This window comes from Tachypleus tridentatus, chromosome 2 (assembly GCF_004210375.1).
Source record: "Tachypleus tridentatus isolate NWPU-2018 chromosome 2, ASM421037v1, whole genome shotgun sequence".
NCBI lineage: Eukaryota > Metazoa > Arthropoda > Merostomata > Xiphosura > Limulidae > Tachypleus > Tachypleus tridentatus.
The window spans coordinates 8,248,486-8,275,289 of NC_134826.1; the positions used below are offsets into that span (position 1 = coordinate 8,248,486).

General features: G+C 36.2%; 1 pseudogene across 1 annotated transcript in view; it reads left to right on the plus strand.

The window, feature by feature from the left end:
• The first annotated feature begins 1,143 nt into the window (after window positions 1-1,143).
• LOC143237687 (uncharacterized) overlaps window positions 1,144-26,804 on the plus strand; it is a 120,476-nt pseudogene continuing 94,815 nt past the window's right edge. Inside the window, exon 1 of the transcript XR_013020197.1 lies at window positions 1,144-1,440. The product of XR_013020197.1 is annotated as an uncharacterized LOC143237687 (transcript). The remainder of the gene's footprint in view (window positions 1,441-26,804) is intronic.

Sequence of the window (26,804 nt, forward strand, 5' to 3'; positions counted from 1 at the left end):
TGGGTATATAAAAGACACTTTAATACTAGTAATAAACGACCATATTTTAAATTAATTATCATATTTTAATCGATCTCTAATTGGACACTTAACATTTCGTTTTGAAACAGACTTTAACTGATAGCCCAAAATTTTATTTCTTTAAAATAATGAATTCTAATCAAATCTATAGCGTACATTTCTGCGGTGTATGTTTAACATATGAGGTTGTGAAACATATCATTGAAAGAATTGTATTAATGAAATAATTAACTATTACCTATCGTAAACAAAAATCTGTCAGAGTTACAGTTTGACACAACAAAAGATTGGATGAAAAATAAAATAATTATAATCATGTGCACCCTTTTTGCCCCTCTTCATTTGTGTCCAATTAAAAAAAACAACACAAATTTGATGTTATAAGGTCGTTTATTGCTTGTATTAAAATCCACTATATTTGTAGTTTTATATTTAATCTAGAGATGGCGCTAAACGTTTCAGTTTACCCTATTAAAAAGAAAAAATCTAATATAGTTACTTTTTGAGAAAACATTAGTATAAAAATGATGAATCAGTCTAAGAAAACCAAACGTTTAGGTGCTATGGTTGTTTTATTTTATTGGTTCTTCAAAGTATTGCTGGCTGATAATTACATATACAGATTGTTTTTTGCTTTATTTTTCAAAAAGCAAAATTTTTGGCTGAAATACATTCTGATCGAAGGAAACCGACAATTTTATTTGTATACAAATTTTAGTTTTATACCCGAGTTATGGGAAAACTGTTCTAATTATCAAGTGCACAGAACCTATATTCTTTTGATTTAAAATGTAAGTCATTGTTTAACGATACGTTAAAAAGTTTCAAACTTGTGTTAAATATATATTTAAGTAAATGTGTGTCTGTCTTCTTATAGCAAAGTCACATCAGGCTATCTTCTGAGTCCACCAAGGGGAATCGAACCCGTGATTTTAGCGTTGTGAATCCGTAGACTTACCAGCATGGGACATTTAATTGAATATACTTTGTTTTTGGCGAATATGTAAATAACTATGAAAGGGTGGAGCAACTAGACTAGTCACTGACGAATCATAACGAAGATTTCTCAACCAATAGAAACTTCCTTCACGTGGAAAGTCATTGATTGGTCACTCATATGTTCGCTCGCTTTGTCGTAAGCAGTACGTCGGTAAGAACGGTTTTACCTTGTTTATACTGCGCTATGATCGTTATGTGGTACAATGGTTATAGCAGCTCGTCCTGTAATAAAACCATGTAGTCTAGTTAACCCTGGTTTTTCATCAGTGTGGCTTATAACGCTACTTACGCCTTACTAGTTACAAATAGTGTGGAAAGAACTTTAAGTTGCGAAGGGCCAACAGCATGATACGATGGCAGAGCACGTGCCCAGGTGCAAAGCTACAAGAAGAAAACAAGCTAAGCCTTGCAAGAAGGACAGTAAGTTTCCTGTGTTTTTACGAGTGTAATTAGAAAGTAAAAACGTTTAATGTACGGTTATGTGAAGCACTTGGATATATTCACAAATTATATTAGTTCCTTATTGGTTGTTTTCTGAGAAAGGGTCATGAATATTGGCTGTTTTTATTGTACTACTAACATTACTTTAGTTCAATAATGAGAAAAGTTTTAAGAACAAAAGACTCGAACATATTTCGTCAGTTACTAAATTTACCACGCGAGTTTACCCAGGAATATTGTTTGATATGAAACAACAATAAATAATAACTCCAGATCAATTTCATTCAGTATTTAACGTCTAGAGGAGACTCGAGAGACCACGGGAAATTTCTCGAACTCGAAGTTCACATAATCACAAACTTTGACAGACGTGCTTTTCCAAGCATGGTATTTGTACAAGTTAGATTTACTATATGAACACCATCCTTTTTTTAACCTGTTTATTTAACTGTGGGCCCATCGCTTTATTCTTTAAACGGTTAACAAACAAGTTATACAAAAAAATTAAAACAAATATTACATTAATACAGTAGTAGCTAATTCAACCATTTACATCAAGAATTTCATAAATATATTACATTGAAAATAAGAGACTTTGTTGTTGTGGTTGTTGTCTTTTTGTTTTTTCACTGTAGAGTATAACGGACAAAAAATATGAAGTTACTCGTACGGACCCTACTGGCAATGAACGGTACTAAAATAAGTCCGTAATTCGATGGTTAAGTAATATATATATTTATGGTAATAAAATGAAAACATTTTAAAGCTTTCACATTAAATATTACTTTGTAGATCCTTTACAATAATTCCCTTCTAATATAAATAATTAATATAAATGAATAAATAAACTGGATAAGCAAATCTTAATGTTGGCTGATCCTAAGAACGTGTCTTCATTAAATTCATACAAATACATGAAAAATTGTTTCTTATGTGATCCTTTCTCCATTCTTTATCGTTGAAAGAGCAAGGAATACCACTGCTTTATACAGCCGCATGCACAAAGATGTTCAGAAACGAACTGAATTATTGTTAAAATGGTTGTTACTGATTACGTGTGTTGTTCACTTACGAATCTTATTCTTAACAAGTGTTTGATTTTCTGTGAGGTTGAAATATGAAACTTATTTTCGAAAAGTTTAAATTGACGCATGCGTATTAAATAAATCGTTTCAAATATAATGTGACGTAATTATTGTGACAGTCATGTCTAACGGTATTCTTTAAAAGACTTTATTGCTTGGATTGTTTATATATTTTTGTGTATAATTCTTTTATTTATTGTATTAACAAAATGGTTTCACTCGCTAGTGCGCCAGGTGGTTAAGGTGCTCGACTTGTAACCTGAGAGTCGAGGATTTGAATCCCCGTCGCACCACACATGCTCGCCCTTTCAGCTGCGGGGGCGTTATATGTTTCGGTTAGTCCCACTATTCGTTGGTAAAATAGTAGCCGAAGAGTTAGCGGTGGGTGGTGATGGCTAGCTGCCTTCCCTCTAGTCTTACACGGCAAAATTAGGGACGGTTAGCGCAGATAGCCCTCGAGTAGCTTTGTGCGAAATTCAAAACAAACCAAAACCAAGTTTACTGTGACGAATATTTTGTTGATAAATTTATGTTTGCGGACGATATATTTCACATTTTATGTCTCTCATTTTTCAGATGAATATTGTGTTCATTTTTTAAATGACCGATTTCTGTATACAGTTTAACTAAGCTATACCATTAACACTGTAATTATAAATAATAAATTACAAACTTGAATCTGTTATATACGACAGGTTTTGATACACAGACAGCTCAATGTTTAACGGTATGCTTAACAACAAATAAACAAACTTAATGGTGAGAGCTCTATCTCCTGGTACTTGGTTGGGCAAGTTAAGCCTACTAGTGGTCTAAAGGTTGCTATGCTCTGCATGCCCTCATTTTACAATGTATATTTTAGAAACTGGCCCATTTGCAGTTTATAAATACCATATTTTGTGGGGCTGACCCCCCTGTTATTCATACAGCACTGCCATGTTCATGTCTCACGTTCACTTAAGCCTCTCCGCCAGTGTCAAAATTTACCGGAAACCAGCACATCTTATTAGGCAAGGATATTGTGTTACGTGATTTCCTGTTTGTCGACCAGCTGAAGGAACTGCTGACGTAGTGGTTATCATTTGGACAGTTAGAACTGTAAGAATCATATCCTAAAGTTGTGTTTGATTTTAAAATTGTAAAGGACGGAGAACATTAGTTTAAAAAAATATATATTTATAGCTGCTATCACTGTGTGTGTGGACTATACACTTGACCTGAAGGCAAAGTATTAAAAACTGGATCAAATAAATTTGTCTGTTTAAACAGTTGTTTAAACAATATTCCACATGTTTATCTGACGAGAATTTGTATTGATATTTGAAAATAAGTTAATCACGCATGTAAATGAACACCCATCTATACTCTGACAGGATAAACATGCAAGACCCAGAGAAACCAACCTTCTCAGAAATTCATCTGTCTGTATCTGGAATGTATATGTATCTGGAATTCGCCTCTTGATTTCTTTGTATGTCTTTAACACGTTAAAAAAATAGATATTTATTAACTTGTCAAAGTAACAGATTTAATTGTATACCTCACAACAACAGACTCAATGTTTTTATGTTGAAAATGTTCGAATTGTATTAACTATAACCAGATATTACAAGTCATGAATGGTTCACGGGTTTTCATTACTTCAGACAAGTGGAAACTCTCCCACCAAAAACAACAACAAAACCTTCGAAAGTTACTTTTAAAGCTAGTATGTCCTCCTCGATGGGTTTTTTAAGACAAATACGTAACGTACAAACTTCATAAACCGTGATACGTATTTAGTTAAACATAAAACATTTCTTTTTGTGTTTTAGTTCTAAAATTAAATGTTTAGAAAATGTAAACAAAACACCCGCTGCAGAAGACTGTTTGTTGTGAGCAGGTCGAGGGAGGTACAGTTTTATAAACGTGGGGGCTTCCCTCAGAGGTTTCTGATAAATATTGTGGTTTATATCTGATATTTTTTACTATTGTTTATTTTAAGTGTTGTTGCATGGTATGGTATTACCCAGCCTAAACTTACATACTCGCCAATTTAAATGTTTTTCTCAGCCTATTTTCGAAATAATTTCTCAGTTCTCGAAATGAATCTTGAGGCTTTGTCTTTACTTTGTGTTTGGTTACTTTTAAATAAAGTTTTTAGGTGAAAAAACAAATTAAATATTGTTACTAATATTTGTTTTAACGCAAACTACACAACAGACTTTCTGCGCTCTCTTCACCGTGTGGAATCGAATCCTGAATTTTAGCGTTTTGAGTCTGTAAACTTACCACTGATGATCCACCGGGACTATTTTTTGTTGTGCGTATGATATACAAATAATCAGATCTAATATTTTAAATCACATCAGTCATATACAGGCTGTCAAGTCAACACTAAAACCGAGATGTCTGTTAATGTGATTCTGGCTTAAAACCAACCATTTCCAATCCTTGTTATTTATTAACTCGCAACGGAAAATGTGTGTGCGTGTTTGTGGCACAAGTGGCTGCAGACAGCGAAAGGCAGTAGGAATTGAGGCGTCCAAACACTCGCTTTCTAACCCCTAATTAGATCTTCCGTAGTGACTATCTCGTTTGATATCTGCCTGGTAGATGGAATATTCTCAAAACGTTTCGGTGCTTTGATCTTATACATTTCCTGTTGCGAGTTAAGAAAGTAGCGACAAGGTCTGGTAATGACCAAGGTTTACCTTTTGTTAGAACTCATAACAGACATCCCGCTTTAGTTTATGTATATTTTGCGAGAGAGTAACATTCCATAAGTCCTTGTTTACTAGAGCCCCCCAATGTCACCCTATAGGCAGTTGTCCATAACGATGTCCATCTGAACTTCACTCCTGGATCCAACAAGAGTTACTGAGCATGCTCAGCTAGACTGTTTTAAAATGTCGTGTTTAAGTTGGCAAGTTTCCTGGTGTTTTGGGAAGTTGCTGGTTTGTCCACAGTTTGTTTGTCACGTACAAACTTCCTTTATTTCCTCTTTCTTACCCGTCGTCTTGTTTGTCTAACTTCTCGATCGGTTCGTGCCGTCCAGCTGGCTTTACGTAATCGGAAGTTTATTCTTACTGGATCTGTTACGACATGAACAACATCACTGTTTCGATATGGTCAAAGAACCTTGTTCTTATTGGAAGGTCATTATAACACTTTGAGATTGAAAACCTCACAAATCCTTTTCACAATTACAAAGACAACGAGTCGTCACGTGACGCAGTTCCATCCCACCACATTTTATAAGATGTCGTCACTAAATGTAGCTGCTATTACGTGTGTGATTAGCATAAGATTTGTGACCCAAAAGGTCCGTAATCAACACGTATGATAGATAGCTTGTCTTCACCTTACTGACCTCTACGTTTGTGGGTTGGTGTCGTATAGAAGGTGACCAAACGTTCACCTTACTGACCACTACGTTTGAGGATCACTTTAAAGCATTTGTTATAATGATGAGATAGGGCATTTTTTTGCGGTTTGGGGTTAGTAACTCTGCAAAGTGTGGCGGGAGTTTAACGAATTTTCATATTAAGGTCGAGACTCCTTAATAACGCTACAAAAACTGACCCGGGTCACTGATAATTCTGAATTTGAGAAGGATTTTTTGAGTTTTCGAAGGTGACATTTTGATGGTATCCAATAGAAACACGTGTAATCTTGAAAAGAATCGCTGAGGTCAAGGCTATGTAGTTTCTCCCTGATTGCTTTTGTTGTTCCTGAAATGCATTTTCACAACTTATTGGAAAATACACTTCAAGTTCTATTCAACGCTGTGTTACGTTTCTACTTACGCTTATTTAAGACACGTGCAAAGGATTATTTGTAAATTTCTTTGAATTTCCTTCTACTCTAAAAGAATCCGTGACATCAAAGGCCAGATCAATCCGTTATAACCCTGACCACAAAGTTTCGGTTTGAATGTAGCACGTGCCCAACTGTAACGATACAGGGATGAACTGGTGTATTTGTGAGTGTGTGTGGGACACTGAGCCAGACATTCTGTTTTCTTACAGTTGACTGATTGAACATGATTTCTGAAAATAGAAGTTTTAGCTTCAAGAATACGAGATGAGTAAGGACAACCCTTAACTACATTCTACCAGTGCAGTGGTTTAATGTGCGACACTAGCTAACCCTAACAACATAGCTTTAACATTGTAGTAGAGACTGAGACGTGGGTGAGTGTGGGTGTTTAGAAGATATTCTTCATGTTTCCCCGAACTCCGTTATTTATTTTTGTTGTTTGTTTGTTAATTAGTTTCATACTGTATAACAAGCCACTGTTAAGATGTGGCAGATTTTGTGTTATTGAAGGGTGGATATAAAATTAGTAATACCACTTTAGTAGTATCAAAACGCATTTCGTGAAATTTGGTGACGTCATCTATTCAGATATAGTTATTACGGTAAAGATAACTGCGCGAGACACGTTATTTCAAGATTTATGTCCTGCTCATGCTACTGTACACAGCGCTCTCTAGGTAGGAAAAGCAGTTCTTTCAATGAATCACGGGGACACAACTGGTATTATCTCGGATTTCGAGAGTCGCATAGCGCGTGCCGTACCTTTTTTAAAACACCGCGTGGCACGTGCCAGGTGGGATCATAACAGCGGCAGCTGATTTGGTTGATTACCCTAACGGCTTGAGGCGCGGTAGGTAAGCCTTAAGGGGCCTAAAACCTGTTTCATTCTTTCCCACGTCACGTCGAATCCTCTCCCATAACAATAGAGACAGAGTCGGTCGTTCCGAGGGTTCGCTGTTCTACTGAGAGCAGTTATTCAATATTACAATTATCCACGTTAGCACAAGCCATAATGTGAATGTTCAATACACACGCTTTCTGGAAATAATGGAGCAAGGATTAGACCCAGCCGGCAGGCCTCGCACCTTGGCTGCAGGCTTTAGAAGATGGGGATAAAGAGGGCGCTTGAGAGTTCCGAGTCTGTTGACCAACCCAATAAAAACTCTCGCTTGTCTGTTCGCCAGATGGGGCGCTACAGCACCGTGTTTAATTTAGAATCGGGTTTTATCTGGTTTATGAATAACTTAAACAACAGTAACACGTTTTTTTTGTTCGTTTTGGAATAGTATAAAACGTTTCTACAGTACACTGCCGAAATGAATCATTCCATATTTGAGATTCGTAACCGATTTCTCGAATAAAATATTCACAGAAAGTAAAACTGACAAAAACAGGCTGAAGCGAGGTAGAACTCGAAAGAGAGAGTTTGAGGTTTCGAACGAAGTTGCACCTAAAGCTATACCTTAGTTCATGTTAAAACACATGTTATTGTTTATATCACTGTTTTATCCATCGGAAAGTAAGATAAAAAGTTTATTAGATTGTCATTTCATCGTCTGCTTAGATCAAATTATCTTATAACTCTACTCACACGTCTACAAAACTGGGAAAACTTGCATAATCTAGTTATGGCTCGTATCTGAGATTTTATTTTTAAGTCTAAAAACATCTCTGCTGATGTAAATTACTGTAGTGATCTTAATGGATAAACCAAACTTGCCTGATCCTGGGAAAGGTTGTCATGGAACGGGACTCACTCAACTGTTGTCAAGGTTACGGTAAACTGAACATCCGGGTCAGTTGATTTATGGCGTTCACGAGTTTAATGTAAGTTTTCACTCGTTATGAATTAAACAACTTTTTGTGGTTGGAGATCTTGACCATTGACAACTGAAAATATCCCGAAAAAAATAATTGATTGTGGGAATACAAAATTAAATCTGGAAAAATTATTGGATAAGAGACCACAAAAAAAAAAAACCAACAAAAAACACCACACTAGTTACCCCTTTAATATTGATCAGTCTTCAGGTTCCTTCAACTGAACCCCGAGAAAATCAAAAAACATCAGTTGGTCATATTTTATTCGCAACTTTTTCACGAGACCAGCAAGTAACAAAAGTGGAAAGTTGATACAGAGCTTTAATAAATATGTTTTAACGTTCGAGCTACGTGTTTTACTACAATATTTATATATGTATTTACCTGTCCCGACGTGCAACTTTTTTTGTCGTCTAAGGATATTATGGATTTATTATTGAATTTGTAGTTTCTATGGAAGTGAAGATTCCTCAAGTCTCGTGCGATTGCGTCAGTGAATGAAGGTTCTGTAGACTTTGGTTGGACAGATATCTATATATATATAATCAGACTTATACTTTATAATAACATAAACTAACCAGATTGGCCTGAAGACTATGAACTATTTCTATATCGTTAACTGAGAAGACAGTTGTTGACAGCTGAGTGATAAGTAATTACACAAGAAATGGAAGGTAAACAAATCCTTGAGAGACAAGAAATTGGTAGTGACGTTCAGGTGACCAGGTCTTCCTTACCACGTGGTGCTTGGAGCTGGGTCTTTTACCGTATATATTAGAGTCTTCTGATAAAGTAACATACGTTTCTACTTAATTATAATGTAATCACATATGTGTCTTTGTACGTTATCATGTAATAATAGCATATGCTTCTAAATACATTAATGGGTAATAGCAATATGTTTCTGGGTACATTATCATGTAATAATAGCATATGCTTCTAAATACATTAATGGGTAATAACATGTATTTCTATATACATTAATGGGTAATAGCAATACGTTTCTATGTACACAGTCACATAACAGAAATAATCGGGCTCCCACATTCAATTGTTTGTATGAAGAAGATGGCAGCACTGTACAAAAGTGGTTAGTTTGTTATTTTCTCACTAGACGGTGTTAATAGCCTGAGCTGTTTAGTATTCTGAGGTGAAGGCATATTTTGTTAGTTTGTAGAATAATTTAAGGTGGATGTGATATTGTAGAGATATTACATTAAAATAAAAAAGACGTTAAATGTAGAACCATCATCGTGTTCATGTCCCAAAATAACCGGGAATAAAACCCTTTGCTGTTTTTTTTTTTATTGATTTTAGGGATTTATAGGGAATTAGTTGTTTGTTTTATTCCTTTTTGGAAGATTAAAGAAACGCGTTTTAAATTATTTGATATAATTATTTCCAACAGATGTCTCTGCTAAGACGAAAAAAAAAAACCCAACAAAACTCGACACGAATGTTGCTACATCTGGTGGTATTGACCGTGGTAACTATGACACGAATGTTGCTACATCTGGTGGTACTGACCGTGGTAACTATGACACGAATGTTGCTACATCTGGTGGTACTGACCGTGGTAACTATGACACGAATGTTGCTACATCTGGTGGTACTGACCGTGGTAACTATGACACGAATGTTGCTACATCTGGTGGTACTGACCGTGGTAACTATGACACGAATGTTGCTACATCTGGTGGTACTGACAGTGGTAACTATGACACGAATGTTGCTACATCTGGTGGTACTGACAGTGGTAACTATGACACGAATGTTGCTACATCTGGTGGTACTGACCGTGGTAACTATGACACGAATGTTGCTACATCTACTGACCGTGGTAACTATGACACGAATGTTGCTACATCTACTGACCGTGGTAACTATGACACGAATGTTGCTACATCTACTGACCGTGGTAACTATGACACGAATGTTGCTACATCTACCGACCGTGGTAACTATGACACGAATGTTGCTACATCTACCGACCGTGGTAACTATGACACGAATGTTGCTACATCTGGTGGTACTGACAGTGGTAACTATGACACGAATGTTGCTACATCTGGTGGTACTGACCGTGGTAACTATGACACGAATGTTGCTACATCTGGTGGTACTGACCGTGGTAACTATGACACGAATGTTGCTACATCTACTGACCGTGGTAACTATGACACGAATGTTGCTACATCTACCGACCGTGGTAACTATGACACGAATGTTGCTACATCTACTGACCGTGGTAACTATGACACGAATGTTGCTACATCTACTGACCGTGGTAACTATGACACGAATGTTGCTACATCTACTGACCGTGGTAACTATGACACGAATGTTGCTACATCTACTGACCGTGGTAACTATGACACGAATGTTGCTACATCTACTGACCGTGGTAACTATGACACGAATGTTGCTACATCTACCGACCGTGGTAACTATGACACGAATGTTGCTACATCTACCGACCGTGGTAACTATGACACGAATGTTGCTACATCTACCGACCGTGGTAACTATGACACGAATGTTGCTACATCTACTGACCGTGGTAACTATGACACGAATGTTGCTACATCTACTGACCGTGGTAACTATGACACGAATGTTGCTACATCTACTGACCGTGGTAACTATGACACGATTGTTGCTACATCTACCGACCGTGGTAACTATGACACGAATGTTGCTACATCTGGTGGTACTGACCGTGGTAACTATGACACGAATGTTGCTACATCTGGTGGTACTGACCGTGGTAACTATGACAGGAATGTTGCTACATCTGGTGGTACTGACCGTGGTAACTATGATACAAACTTGCTACGCGTTTATCTTTTCTAAACACTATTGTTTTTACTGGTAAGTGTGTGTGTGTGTGTTCGTATAACAGACAAAAGCAAAAACAAAGCCACATCGGGCTATCTGCTGAATCTACCGGGGAGAATCGAACTTTCTGGTAAGTAATGTGAAAAAAGAAAACTAGCTCCGAGTTCCACTCCAGTTGTTAAGGATTCTAGAATTAAAATCATGCTAGGACTAACTTCTGTGCAGTAAACATTGAGTGGCTACTACTAAGAGACAGAAAATGTAGTGTTGTTTTTTGACATCGTACAAAGTCACAAAGTCTGTATGTATCCTATCTACCGAGGAGACTCAAATCTCGTATTTCAGCGTTGGAGGTCCGTAGACTTACCTTTGTCCATCGACATTCCTGAATGCAGCTAGACTTTTATTATTGACATCATAATATATTTATAAACGTAGCCTAACTATATTTCTTGAATGTGGGATGATGGGGTTACGGCGATGACATCCGTATAGACGTTTCTGGAAAATTAGAACTTTAATCAGTGGGTTCAAAGGTCACTTTCCTTGGGGTTGAAGGAAGAATCTTATTCATTTCGGGGTTAAGAGGTCAAAGCATTTCAATAAATAGAAACTTTGTGCATGGCCATGGGAATAAAAAACGACAAACGCCTATATATCAACGTACCAGAGCTAAACAAAAAGGTAATAGACGGAGAACAAACCATTCTACTGATGGGATTATTTTTTGTTTATTATCTTCGCTCCGTTTTCTTTCGCTTCTGTCTTCCAGAAGTATCAACACGTCCAGTTGTTGTTTTGTAAAATTCCTTTTAGGCCTCTACAATTTATCTGCTGATATTCGTTTACACAAGGATGCATCATGTTCTGGACACTGGAGGATCACAGTTGCTGTTGTGGCAGTATGTGACGATACCCTTAAGGTACCTTTACAAATATTCACCTTTATGTGCCTTATCGTTTCTGAAACTTCCTTTATAAAATTGTAATCTCATCAGTTAGATAATTCCACGAGCAGTTTATTCGACGAAGTACCTTCTATAATTTAAACTGGAGTTTCCTGAAGGAATGATATACGTGATTTAGGAACTTGGAATCAAGTCAAGACACTAATATCTCCAGGATATTAGTTTCTAACGTTGCGAATTATGTGATATTGTTTTGCCCAATCAATTGATGTCAAGTTAATTGAATTTTCAATTAAACCTGTATTATTAATATTTTGAAGAACTGTAGTCTTCAGACAACGGTAACATGAAGCCTAATTTGACACTCGAAACTTTGAAAAGTCAGAACAAATGCATTTTAGTCAGACACTTAACTGTTACGTCATCAAACGACCTCTGGGGGGGGGGAGTATTTGTCCTGACAGTCCATTATAACACGTACCCATATAAACGAGGTCGGTTGCCATGGTTACGAAGTTCAGCTGCTCAGTGAATCCTTTAAAGGTGGTTCTTCAGAATATTTTAAACAATAAATGCTTAACAACGCCCTCTCGTTGACGGACATCGCGTGTACATCCATCAGAAAGTTTGGTGTTCCAGTTTGCAATAAAATTGTTTTCAGTAAAATAAAACGATTTCTTACTAGAAATAGGCTGTAATTCTGCTCGGTGTATCAGAACATATCAGATTAATGTTCAAGGTGTAAAGTCGTCAAGCTGACTCAGATTCTGACCAATCTGAGTTCAAGTTTATATGACCTCTGGAACTTATTTAGTGTAATTAACTCTGCTACCAGTTTGGGGTCAAATGAACAGTTTATATCTCTGACATCAAATACACTCTGTAAAATGTTGTGACATGCGCACCTTGACCCACAGAGTCAAACATAGGGTTAACTGATTTCTCAGAAGACAGCCTAAATTTTTCTTTTTCGGACTAACGTTGTCCTAAATAAGCCAAATATTACAAAGTGCAATGTTTTTTTTTCTTACCTGTAACTCTGTGATATGTCTAATTATGACACACTACACATTTATTAAACCCAGTATGATAACACTCCGCCAGAAGAAACGTAATTACACAGAAAACCATATTTACACGAGGGAAACTGTATTATGTATTTTTTAGTAACACACGTAACGCCCCCTACTACAGAAAAAAGAAGGTCGACGGTATAGAGGGCTTCACTTCCCGCCACTCAATAGCTATCAGTTTTTTCGTAATCATTGTTTTTTGTTACAAGTTACTGATGCATAAAAGTCTTTAGAGAATTCTAATATTTCTTTGTCTCTTCATTCCAATATGTCTTTATGTGATATTAAGGTTTTAGGAGTATCTGTTGTGATTTCTGTTGATTGTTACTTCTCGTGGATACAATTCCATTTCAAATATTCCAGCAGAAACAGTTACTGACAATACTTGGCCTAGTTAGTCTTAAGATACAAAGATTAACGTTCTTATATTTTAACACGTTAAACATTTCGTTTCATATTCTTGTATCTCCTTTTGTTTTTAGAAAACTTTTCTGATTGTTACCATTCAAAACTCCTGTATCTTTCTTTCTTTACTTAAGACTGGCGTTCAACAAAAAATTAGGTCTCATTTTGAATTATTATATTATATTGAATTATTATAGACTTTCTTACTCACTTCAGACTAATGGTGTTCCATTCTTCTCGTATTTCTTTCAAACTGTGGTAAACTTTAGGGTTATAAATATAGAATTCGAGGTTCGATCTCACAGTGCAAATGAGCGAACTTTAATTTCCTCTTCCTTGTGGTTACTTGTGTCGGGGGGGGGGGGCATGAAGCATCCAGAAAGCACCCCTGTTACTAAACTACATGTGACAAGTTTATAACTGGACCGAATTCACGTGCCTAACGTGTTCTACACCACGTGCTTCTACGTATGTAGAACCTCTGCCAAAAGGGTGTGCCTGCTATAAACACATGCAACGCTTCCTAGCAGATAAATGTTTGTTAAATAATTCCTATGTTCTAGATAGGCAGTGTGTAGATTTTGTGGTTGGATCTCGCATGTCTCACAACGTCCGTCCACAGTCTTCCGTAAAAGTATAGATTTTACTATTAATTAAAGTGTAAAAAGAATGATTAGGCTGCCATAATTCACCAATGAATTGTGGTACACGTATGTAGGTGGCGCATCTGAAACTATGAACTTTATGAACAAATATTTTCATTTTTTCTGTTGGTAGAGTTCTTTAGTTTGCATATTCTTTACATGAAAAATGACGTCATTACATTCAGGCTAGGATATTGTCAATATCTTTACATGTGACATTAAGGTGGCTATCCGAACTGTTTACCCCCAGCAATCTATTGTAACGAATAAATTTCATTACACGAAGACTTTGGATAAAGTGCTTATCTCGCCTGAAATTGCACATTTTTCAACGTTTTTAAATTCTTTTGCAACTGGTTCAAAGATAACGCAGGTGTTCGGAATCGTTATGTTTTTTTTTTGTCGATCGGATTTGTAATAATAAAGACTTCAACTATATCCCAGTCAATACTGTTTCTCGCTTTCACGTAAATACAGTGCTTGTATTGAAGATATGTTTGCATATAAATCAGTTCTAAAAACTGTCGCAGTGCGAAATGCCAGTGAGTCTCATTACATTGATGATTATATGAAAACAAGAAATAAATGGTTCTGTCTTCAACAGTAGACCATCTTTTAACTTCGTAACTGCTGACGTAGAAGGTACAGTAAAACATAGCAATAAAAAGTGTAATAGCAGATGATATATGGCAGCGAAACGTCCAGTACAATGTAGTACATAACAATGAAATGCTCAATAGAAGGTAAAATATACCAGTAAAACTCAGTGGATAATAACTGAGCTACCAGGGGGAGTTGTAGTATCGAACTGAAAATATGAAGAAATTCTGAAAATCGCTCTACGAAACAAAACTAAAACCATTGATCAGTCAAACTAAGTACAGTTTAACGTTCACTTTGTTTATTACCCCCCCCCCTAGTGTTATGAGTTTCATGTATAATTATAGAAGGTTGTGTAATTTCGAGGAATAATGTGTAATTAACATAATAATCTTTCACGTCTGTGTGTGTTTTTTCCACACGTGTGTAGTCAGTTCTAGACTGGCTCGTGGTTTGCAGGCTACGAGAATCGAGCGAGAATTGGCAAGTTTCCAAAAAAAAAAAAATCTCTTATAGCGGATTGTTTGTTCGCAGAAAGTACACTGAACCGTTTTGCTGGACGTATTTATCACTTAGGTTATATATAAAAATGGTTTGATCTTGTTTAGTTTTCATTTGGTGATAACTGTCCTTTGATATTAGCTGGTCGATACAAAAACACGGCTGCTATTTTCTGTCAAAAGAAAAGCTTGTCTTTTGAGTGTTTCGCTTTGCACGTGTTATATATCTTCGTGTTCAACGACAGTGATGTTGTATAAGCTTCTAAACCATCGTTATAAGGTTTAGGCGCCAGTTTTCTTCGTAAGCCTACTTAAGATTGCTGGAATAATATATTACTTTTCTGTCAGTGTCTTTAAAGAAGGTTTATTAACATAGCTTTTGGTGAAGTGGAAGAACTCTGTAGTTAGGCTTAACTTGCAAGTACTGGTGGAATTATAATATCAAAAGCTCGTAATCGCTTGGCTATTTGTACTTTAACAATCGTACCATCTTCCGATTGTGGTTAATAAACCTTGGTAGACAGCTAAAATGTCAGAAAATCCAATTACTGAAAGTTGTAAGTACATTTGTCAATAAACAGTTTGGTTAAAAACACGACAGCAAGTGGTTCTTTCCTTTTTTTTTTTTTGCAAATTTTCAGTGATTAATGAATTTTTGAGCCCTGTATTCACTTATCCAATGACAATCTCAAACATTTCATATTGTCAAGCAGGAGGGGTGAACCTTTGGCAAGCGTGTTTATTTCTTAAGAAAATAACACCTAACACCTACCATCGACCCCTTTAGGTCGACTACTTCAAAGGTCTTTAGTAAACAGGATTCCTTTCACTAGCAAAGGTTAAAGGTTATTTCTACACAAACAGCGAGGAGGTAGAAGTACAGTTACAAAACGTGGCGCATGCGCTTTAAACGCCATGGATGTTACTTTTGAAAGAAAAGGTTCAAAGGTTTTCATCACTCGCCATTAGGCTTAGGCAAATAGCGACAATGAGATGAGTCTGAAATACATTTTCGTTTCGGTTAACGTTTCACTCGGTGGTAAGTTACAACAATGAAATCAGGCGTTCGATTATCCTCGGTGAACACAGCAGATAATAGTGTATAAGAAAACACACATACTCTGTCACTGTTAGACTTACTGTTATGAGTAAATGTTATACTGTTACTCCTAACTCTAAATATCTGATTCTTATGTAACTGATGGTAATTACTGTTTATTTACATATTCACAGAGTAATAGTTATTTTACAGTTATTTTAAATGTTCTTAATTCTACGTTTGGTAAAACTCTCGCGACACACAGGCAACCAGTACAACACTGTTGTATCCCATTCACCCTGATGAGTTCTGGTATTAGGCGAAAGGCCTCGCAGGTATTGAATATGGCAGATATGATGTGCTTTATTTTCCCGCATAAGTTCTTGGGATTAAAATAAATTTCTAAGATAATCTGTTTGACTCATCTCTTATGAAACATAGTGATCAAAGACGAACCTATAGACATTCTCGGAATGTAAAACAAAAGGTTTGTTTATAATATATATCGTGTATAATATTTTTAAAAACATTACTTGTTTTTTAGAAAAATCGGACAAGGAGAAGTGATTCTGAGAAAGTTCTTTCAACATGTCACTCGGTGTCAAGAACATTGTGCAATCATTAACTAGACCGCTTTCTGTGTATCGTGTTTCAGAAGAAACAAATATATATTTTCAACTGTTTACCTACTCGCTCACTCCCTCTAGCGTCATACTTCTTTATGACAAAAGACACTTCAAACCTGATAAGTCATAATTAATGGAGTTAATTAACGTTCCCATTTATTGTATCTAACCAATGAGTGAACGATTCCGTGAAGAGTGTGCCCCAGCCATTAGCACGACCAGTCTGTGAATCTGATTATTCATGGTTCGCGACCCTTTGCTGCGAAAAGTCCCTCCTCACTCTGGGATCACGGGTGCGCTACGTAAGTGGGTGCTACTGGTTAGCAATCATCGTTCTAGTTGGTTACTTTAATATTAGGGACAACAATGTCCAGGTGTCCTTATGTAGCTTTGCATGAAAAGTAAAAATTAAACAAACACAGGAGTGGTGAGGATATTCTAACAGACAAGTAAACAGGTTAAAGTTGATTTATCGGAAACATTCCGTCCAAACTTCACTCACAGTCGAGATCTGGGCGGTTATGTCAGTGAAATAAAATAAAATTCCGGAACGTACAGAAGAGTTGTTGCTTTGTATAACAGTGACTATTTCGTAACTAAAATGGCGCAAAGTGTTTTGAAGTTTTTTTTCTTCCTAAGGCTCTCCTAGAATATGTTCTTGAAGAAAAGCTTTAAAAGTGTCAAAGTGTTGTGTTTGTTCGTTTGTTTTACTCAAATCTAGAGAATGGACTATTTGCGCTCAGTCCACCACGGGGACTCGAACCCCAGATTTTAGAGATGTAAGTCCGTAAACTTATCGCTGACCCATCAGGGGTAAAATCTTGTGATAAAGCACTCAAAGTAAGGACTACTTCCCATTGGTATTTATGTACAATTACAACGCTAGAAACCAGGTTTCGATACCGGTGGTGGACAGAGTACAGATACACGATTGTGTAGCTTTCGACTTCACTACAAATAAAATAAAGTAAGGACTCGAATTATGGCTGTTTGTCAAAGGGTTAATGTTAGTTTAATGAGCGTTTTAAATAACAAATAAATAACCTATGAAGAATATCTTAACCCTGAGTTCCAGGCTACGGGACCCGGCATGGCCAGGTGGTTAAGGCACTCGACACGAAATCCGAGGGTCCCGGGTTCGAATCCCCGTCACACCAAACATGCTCGCCCTTTCAACCGTGGAGGGCGTTATAATATGGCGGTCAATCCCACTATTTTTTTTGGTAAAAGAGCAGCTCAAGAGTTGGCGGTGGGTGGTGATGACGAGCTGCATTCCCTCTAGTCTTACATTGCTAAATTAGGGACGGCTAGCGCAGATAGTTCTCGTGTAGCTCTGCGCGAAATTCAAAACAAACCAAACCAGGCTACGATAAATAAATAAATAAAAAAAGTCCACCAAAGTGGTAATAATCTAATGAGCACACGGTTCAGACGTTTTTGACTGTTTTGTTGTCGGGGAGTTGACAGTAGACTGATTTACTGGGACATAATTTTAATACATTATAATTAAATTATGTATTTCTGAAGGTATGTAATTGAAAATAAATGAATTATAAACAGCTTAAATCAATACAACTGAGACAGACTGGTCTGAGATAATTATTTATCAGGTAGTCTATCACACAGGAGTTAAGCATTCAGAGAAATAATTCTGAGATATACAGGATGCGTGAGAACCGTTTGTCAGCAGTTTGGGCTTTCAGAGCGAACGGAAGTTACTGCGACATACAGGGTGAGACAAAAACCATCTGACTATCATAAGAACGATAATAATTTCTAGAGTTTCACACTGTTAACATTAACTTTAACTTCTGTTGTTTGGTCGGAAATATGTCCGGTGGATAAATCCAACAAACGAGGGGTGAATCATATATCTACATTCTGTCAACCTTTGCCCTGGTAAATTCTTTATATTTTTCTGTAATTACATCGAATGATTCAGTATGTAGAAAACTTTGCTTAAAATCTTCGGAGAAGGTGTATCCAGTATACTGATCGATTAAAGAATTCGTAATTATTGACATCTGTGTATTTTAGAAACCACACCCAACGTCACGCGAGTTTGATACAGGTCTATCAAGGGAGTTGTTGAACGTATCGACTTTATGCACAGGTCTACCAGATAAGGTGTTGAACGTACCGACTTTACGTACAGTTAGTTCTATATTAAGTACAGGCCCACCATAGAGTTGAACGTACAAACTTTATGTACAGTCACGTTCTGTATAAAGTACAAGTCTACCAGGGTAGAATTCAACGTACAGACTTTATGTACAGTGACGCTCTGTATAAAGTACAAGTCTACCAGGGTAGACTTGAACGTACAGACTTTATGTACAGTCACGTTTCAGGGTAGAATTCAACCTACAGACTTTATGTACAGTGACGCTCTGTATAAAGTACAAGTCTACCAGAGTAGAATTCAACGTGTTTGTTAATGGTAAAGGAACTACCGTTACAGAATATATTTCAAAATAATTATTATTCTAAATTCGTCTGAAAAACTTTTGTAAAAGTTACAACAATATTATTTTAAACGATCAAAACATCATAATAATTGAAGAGCTAAAAATAAGACATTGGCTGATATGAAATGTCTCTATTGACTTCCCAAACTAACTTCATATTGCCGCTAGAGGGCGGTATCTTCTGATTATATTCTCTGATATTCCTGTAAAAACATTTGTAATTTTTTCGTTGTGGTCTCATGAACTAAATATTGGTAGCACGAGAACTCGTTCTTATTATTTTGCGCGTGGATTATCAATAAAGATTTCTGATCACGTGCAAAGTGTTATTTCTTGTTGGCAGTAGCACGTGAAAACCGTTATGGATATTATTGTTCAGTTTTTAAACAGTTAACTTTTATACACAAAACACAATAACAACGAACCTTCAACGTCTGGTCTTATGTATTATTAGACCACGTGAACAGTGTTGATTCTCCTATCCATTTAGGGTTTACATTTGAAAAGTAACCAGTTAAATAGCACGTGTCATTTGCTTGCAACATATTTAAAGTAATGTCTTGACCACTGGTCTTAACCTTTTTTGACCCATGCTCCCTTTTTACCATATGTCATCACCCCACTTTACAAGATTGTGACTCAAAGTGTGCATTCCAAATAATATGCATTTTTCCTTATTAGTACATATATCTTTATATATATATATTATTTTTATAATGTAATGTTACACATTTAATAGCAATATAAAATGTTGATGGATTTTAAAACTTGAGTACAAGTAACTTTTTTATATTCATAACTAATAACTTAGCAGACTAAACTTACTGTAGCATTCTTCAGTTGTGTACCAGGATCTTGTAATTCAAACTTACTGAAGCATATTTCAGTTGTATACCAGGATCTTGTAATTCAAACTTACTGAAGCATATTTCAGTTGTATACCAGGATCTTGTAATTCAAACTTACTGAAGCATATTTCAGTTGTATACCAGGGATCTTGTAATTCAAACTTACTGAAGCATATTTCAGTTGTATACCAGGGTCTTGTAATTCAAACTTACTGAAGCATATTTCAGTTGTGTACCAGGATATTGTAATTCATTTAATTCTGATGAAGACCACAGTCAATGAGAAACCTATGATTGTTTTCTCTTTGCCAGTTCTTGGATGCGTGGAGTGAACAAAACTCAAGTCATTTTCAATCTACTTCGTTGCTTGGTTTTCATTTGTAACAGAGTTGAAAATCCTGACTCACAAAGATGTCGACACAAATGGAAACAATGCCTGAGTGGCTTTTTCTTCCACTTTTGGATAAGAATCGCACAACAAAATTCTGTGACTAATTTCTCGTCGAACATATCTCTTGGAACATATCTCTTGCTCCCAAATTGGTCTTCAGCTCCAGAAAGCCATCTTGACAATCACCAGGAACTTTTTCATCAGACAATTTAAATGGATTTCGCACTAAATCTAACTCTTCATCACTGAGTTCAGGAAAGTATCGACTGAATACATTTTCCAGTGCTGTCAAATGTTGTCAAATGTCATTTTTTTTAAAGTTCTGGAAGCACCTGTTCCTCACCACCAGTAACAAGAATTGAAGGCAGTTTCTCAAGCATTGCAACATTTTTTATCTTGACCTTTCTCTTCCAATTTTCCAGCTTGCTCAAGAAAGCTTTCAAGGAATCATGAATTTTATAATGTATGTGTTCCTTTCTTGCATCTGTAGATTCAGCTGCTCAAAAATGTCAACCATAAAGCCAAGGCGCATGATCCAGTCCTCATCATCCAGTCAGGCAAAAAATTCCATCTCGCTCTGAACTTCACAAAATAATTTGAGCTCATCTCTAAGCACAAGTACTGGCTCAGTTGCATTTCCTCTTGAAAGCCATCGAACATTTGTGTGGAAAAGAAGTGAATGATGGCCTGCATCCATGGCAATACGTAACTGCTTGAACACTCGTAAGTTGAGAGCACTTTCTTTGACAAAATTTATAATTTGAATTGTGTAATCCAAATAAACCTTCTCTAGTGCAGCTGGAAATGTTTTTGAGACCAGTGCCTGACGATGGATCATACAATGAATGTCTTTCACTTTTGAAGCTCGCTTTTTCACACAAACTTGAAAGCCAAATTTTATCCCAAAAATCGCAGGTGCTCCATCTGTGCAGCACCCACAGACATTATCCCACAAAAGATTTTCTAAGGAAATTCCTCTTTAAATGAACCTGAGTGAACATATCTTGCAAATACCAGCAACTGGGAACACGATACCACATTAGTTGATTCATCAAGTTGAATCGAAAATAAGCCAATTACTGCAGACTTGATCTCCTGCACAACTTGATCCTTGATGTCAATGACTATGCCACTGATCCTCCTTGGGACAGTTCTGTTTGATAGTGAAGGTGCTGCAAGTGGTTTTTTCCAATCCATTTTCTAAGACAATTTGTACTATATGGAGAGCGCAAGGTTTGAGTTCACCCAATTATATGTGTGTTGTTTTTTTGCTTTGCTATCTGCAATGCTACGACATAAGAAGCTTCAATAACCTTTTGGTTCATTTCTTGGAATGCTTCTGTTGAATCCAACTTCATCTTTTTAAGAGCATTCCCATGACGTTCAAAAAAGCTTTTGTTCTTGTCCTTGTGTTGAGGATCAACATTCTGCAAATGTTGGTTCAACTTTGTTGGTTTCATAGAATCATTTGACAAAGCTTTGCTACAAATAACACATTCAGTCCTTTCTTCTTCATTGATAACGATGGATATGAATCCATGTTGAACATGTGAACCTTGATAACGATGGATATGAATCCATGTTGAACATGTGAACCTTGATAACGATGGATATGAATCCATGTTGAACATATGAACCACAGTATCCTCTTTTTTTGACACTCTTGATGAGCACCAAATTCAGCGAATAAAAAAAACAACAAGAATAAGTCAGATAACTGTAAATGGAATATTCCACAGGTAAAAAGTGAAATATTTATCTTTATTTTTAATTTAATCTGTGACAACAAACTTTATTGAATGTCACAGATTAAATTATAAACAAAATACAATTGTACATATTGTACATAATCTATACTTTATTAAATAGTGTGATGTCCTGTAGATTATGTACAATCTGTAGAATGGTAGTTTGTATACAGATCAATATTCCAACAGTTTGAGTCTGCCAATCTGTGCTCCCAATTTTCCCTCTGAAATTCTAAAATCCTCATCTCTGGTTGAGAAACCCTCGTCTAGACGGCTTTTTTGTGTGTTCTGCACTATTTTACCTTCCTATTCCAAACAGGGTAAACTTCTCTTGATTTAGTCGGTAACAGCAGTAGTAAGTGTGGTGAGGGCCCCGTTTACTGCTCTTTTCAGCTTTTACCAACGACCTTGCTGCAGGAGAAGCATGTCGCGTGACGGGCACGCGCTGTTTCCTCGAACAAGAGAACCAACACTTTTGTTCAAGTACAGTTGCAGTTTGTGTGATACAGTTCACCAGGGTCGTGTGTTAGTTCTGTGGATGTTTACTCTTGTGTACATTCTCAAGTTTGTATCTTTTTTGTATAAGTTTATGTCGCGAATTTTAGTAAAAAGACCAAACTGGATCTGATGAACTATATGCAAGGATAAGAAATTTACGTGTAATGTTATAACTTCATTGTTAGCAGAGAATTTAAATAATGGGTGATAGATAAAGAATAAGTTTGGTAGTTACATGTGGGATAGAAGAAATTAACACAGTTCTCAAGTTTGGTAAGTTACATGTGGGATAGAAGAAATTAACACAGTTCTCAAGTTTGGTAGTTACATGAGGGATAGAAGAAATTAACACAGTTCTCAAGTTTGGTAGTTACATGTGGGATAGAAGAAATTAACACAGTTCTCAAGTTTGGTAGTTACATGTGGGATAGAAGAAATTAACACAGTTCTCAAGTTTGGTAGTTACATGTGGGATAGAAGAAATTAACACAGTTCTCAAGTTTGGTAGTTACATGTGGGATAGAAGAAATTAACACAGTTCTCAAGTTTGGTAGTTACATGTGGGATAGAAGAAATTAACACAGTTCTCAAGTTTGGTAGTTACATGTGGGATAGAAGAAATTAACACAGTTCTCAAGTTTGGTAGTTACATGTGGGATAGAAGAAATTAACACAGTTCTCAAGTTTGGTAGTTACATGTGGGATAGAAGAAATTAACACAGTTCTCAAGTTTGGTAGTTACATGTGGGATAGAAGAAATTAACACAGTTCTCAAGTTTGGTAGTTACATGTGGGATAGAAGAAATTAACACAGTTCTCAAGTTTGGTAGTTACATGTGGGATAGAAGAAATTAACACAGTTCTCAAGTTTGGTAGTTACATGTGGGATAGAAGAAATTGACACAGTTCTCAAGTTTGGTAGTTACATGTGGGATAGAAGAAATTGACACAGTTCTCAAGTTTGGCAGTTACATGTGGGATAGAAGAAATTGACACAGTTCTCAAGTTTGGCAGTTACATGTGGGATAGAAGAAATTAACACAGTTCTCAAGTTTGGTAGTTACATGTGGGATAGAAGAAATTAACACAGTTCTCAAGTTTGGTAGTTACATGTGGGATAGAAGAAATTAACACAGTTCTCAAGTTTGGTAGTTACATGTGGGATAGAAGAAATTAACACAGTTCTCAAGTTTGGTAGTTACATGTGGGATAGAAGAAATTAACACAGTTCTCAAGTTTGGTAGTTACATGTGGGATAGAAGAAATTAACACAGTTCTCAAGTTTGGCAGTTACATGTGGGATAGAAGAAATTAACACAGTTCTCAAGTTTGGCAGTTACATGTGGGATAGAAGAAATTAACACAGTTCTCAAGTTTGGTAGTTACATGTGGGATAGAAGAAATTGACACAGTTCTCAAGTTTGGCAGTTACATGTGGGATAGAAGAAATTAACACAGTTCTCAAGTTTGGCAGTTACATGTGGGATAGAAGAAATTAACACAGTTCTCAAGTTTGGCAGTTACATGTGGGATAGAAGAAATTAACACAGTTCTCAAGTTTGGCAGTTACATGTGGGATAGAAGAAATTAACACAGTTCTCAAGTTTGGCAGTTACATGTGGGATAGAAGAAATTAACACAGTTCTCAAGTTTGGTAGTTACATGTGGGATAGAAGAAATTAACACAGTTCTCAAGTTTGGCAGTTACATGTGGGATAGAAGAAATTAACACAGTTCTCAAGTTTGGCAGTTACATGTGGGATAGAAGAAATTAACACAGTTCTCAAGTTTGGTAGTTACATGTGGGATAGAAGAAATTAACACAGTTCTCAAGTTTGGTAGTTACATGTGGGATAGAAGAAATTAACACAGTTCTCAAGTTTGGTAGTTACATGTGGGATAGAAGAAATTAACACAGTTCTCAAGTTTGGTAGTTACATGTGGGATAGAAGAAATTAACACAGTTCTCAAGTTTGGTAGTTACATGTGGGATAGAAGAAATTAACACAGTTCTCAAAGTTACATGTGGGATAGAAGAAATTAACACAGTTCTCAGTTACATGTGGGATAGAAGAAATTAACACAGTTCTCAAGTTTGGTAGTTACATGTGGGATAGAAGAAATTAACACAGTTCTCAAGTTTGGTAGTTACATGTGGGATAGAAGAAATTAACACAGTTCTCAAGTTTGGTAGTTACATGTGGGATAGAAGAAATTAACACAGTTCTCAAGTTTGGTAGTTACATGTGGGATAGAAGAAATTAACACAGTTCTCAAGTTTGGTAGTTACATGTGGGATAGAAGAAATTAACACAGTTCTCAAGTTTGGTAGTTACATGTGGGATAGAAGAAATTAACACAGTTCTCAAGTTTGGCAGTTACATGTGGGATAGAAGAAATTAACACAGTTCTCAAGTTTGGCAGTTACATGTGGGATAGAAGAAATTAACACAGTTCTCAAGTTTGGCAGTTACATGTGGGATAGAAGAAATTAACACAGTTCTCAAGTTTGGCAGTTACATGTGGGATAGAAGAAATTAACACAGTTCTCAAGTTTGGCAGTTACATGTGGGATAGAAGAAATTAACACAGTTCTCAAGTTTGGCAGTTACATGTGGGATAGAAGAAATTAACACAGTTCTCAAGTTTGGCAGTTACATGTGGGATAGAAGAAATTAACACAGTTCTCAAGTTTGGCAGTTACATGTGGGATAGAAGAAATTAACACAGTTCTCAAGTTTGGCAGTTACATGTGGGATAGAAGAAATTAACACAGTTCTCAAGTTTGGCAGTTACATGTGGGATAGAAGAAATTAACACAGTTCTCAAGTTTGGCAGTTACATGTGGGATAGAAGAAATTAACACAGTTCTCAAGTTTGGCAGTTACATGTGGGATAGAAGAAATTAACACAGTTCTCAAGTTTGGCAGTTACATGTGGGATAGAAGAAATTAACACAGTTCTCAAGTTTGGCAGTTACATGTGGGATAGAAGAAATTAACACAGTTCTCAAGTTTGGCAGTTACATGTGGGATAGAAGAAATTAACACAGTTCTCAAGTTTGGCAGTTACATGTGGGATAGAAGAAATTAACACAGTTCTCAAGTTTGGCAGTTACATGTGGGATAGAAGAAATTAACACAGTTCTCAAGTTTGGCAGTTACATGTGGGATAGAAGAAATTAACACAGTTCTCAAGTTTGGTAGTTACATGTGGGATAGAAGAAATTAACACAGTTCTCAAGTTTGGTAGTTACATGTGGGATAGAAGAAATTAACACAGTTCTCAAGTTTGGTAGTTACATGTGGGATAGAAGAAATTAACACAGTTCTCAAGTTTGGTAGCTGCGTGTGGGTTTAAACTTTTATTGTGTGAGATATAATTATCAATAAATTATTTTTTTCTGCAGTGAGTGGAGGGGTATGTAGCTAGGACATGAGGACATGTCTCCTTTGGAAATTACGCCTTTTCGTGTGTGTACCAGGAATGTATTAAACCAAGCAATGTCAGAAGTTATTATTATTATTATTATTATTATTATAACAGTACAACACTAAAATTAAACCATAGCAGTATACTGTAGTAATTATTGTTATAACACTAAAATTGAACCACTGCAGTAAACTGTAGTAATTATTGTTATAACACCAAAATTGAACAACTGCTGCAAACTGTAGTAATTATTGTTATAACACTAAAATTGAACCACTGCTGTAAACTGTAGTAATTATTGTTACAATACCAAAATTGAACCACTACTGTATACTACAGTATACTGTAGTAATTATTGTCATAACACCAAAATTGAACCACGTAAACTGTAGTAATTATTGTCATAACACCAAAATTGAACCACTGCAGCAAACTAGTAATTATTGTTATAACACTAAAATTGAACCACTGCTGTAAACTGTAGAAATTATTGTTACAACACCAAAATTGAACCACTGCAGTATACTGTAGTAATTATTGTCATAACACCAAAATTGAGGCACTGCTGTAAACTGTAGTAATTATTGTCATAACACCAAAATTGAACCACTGCAGCAA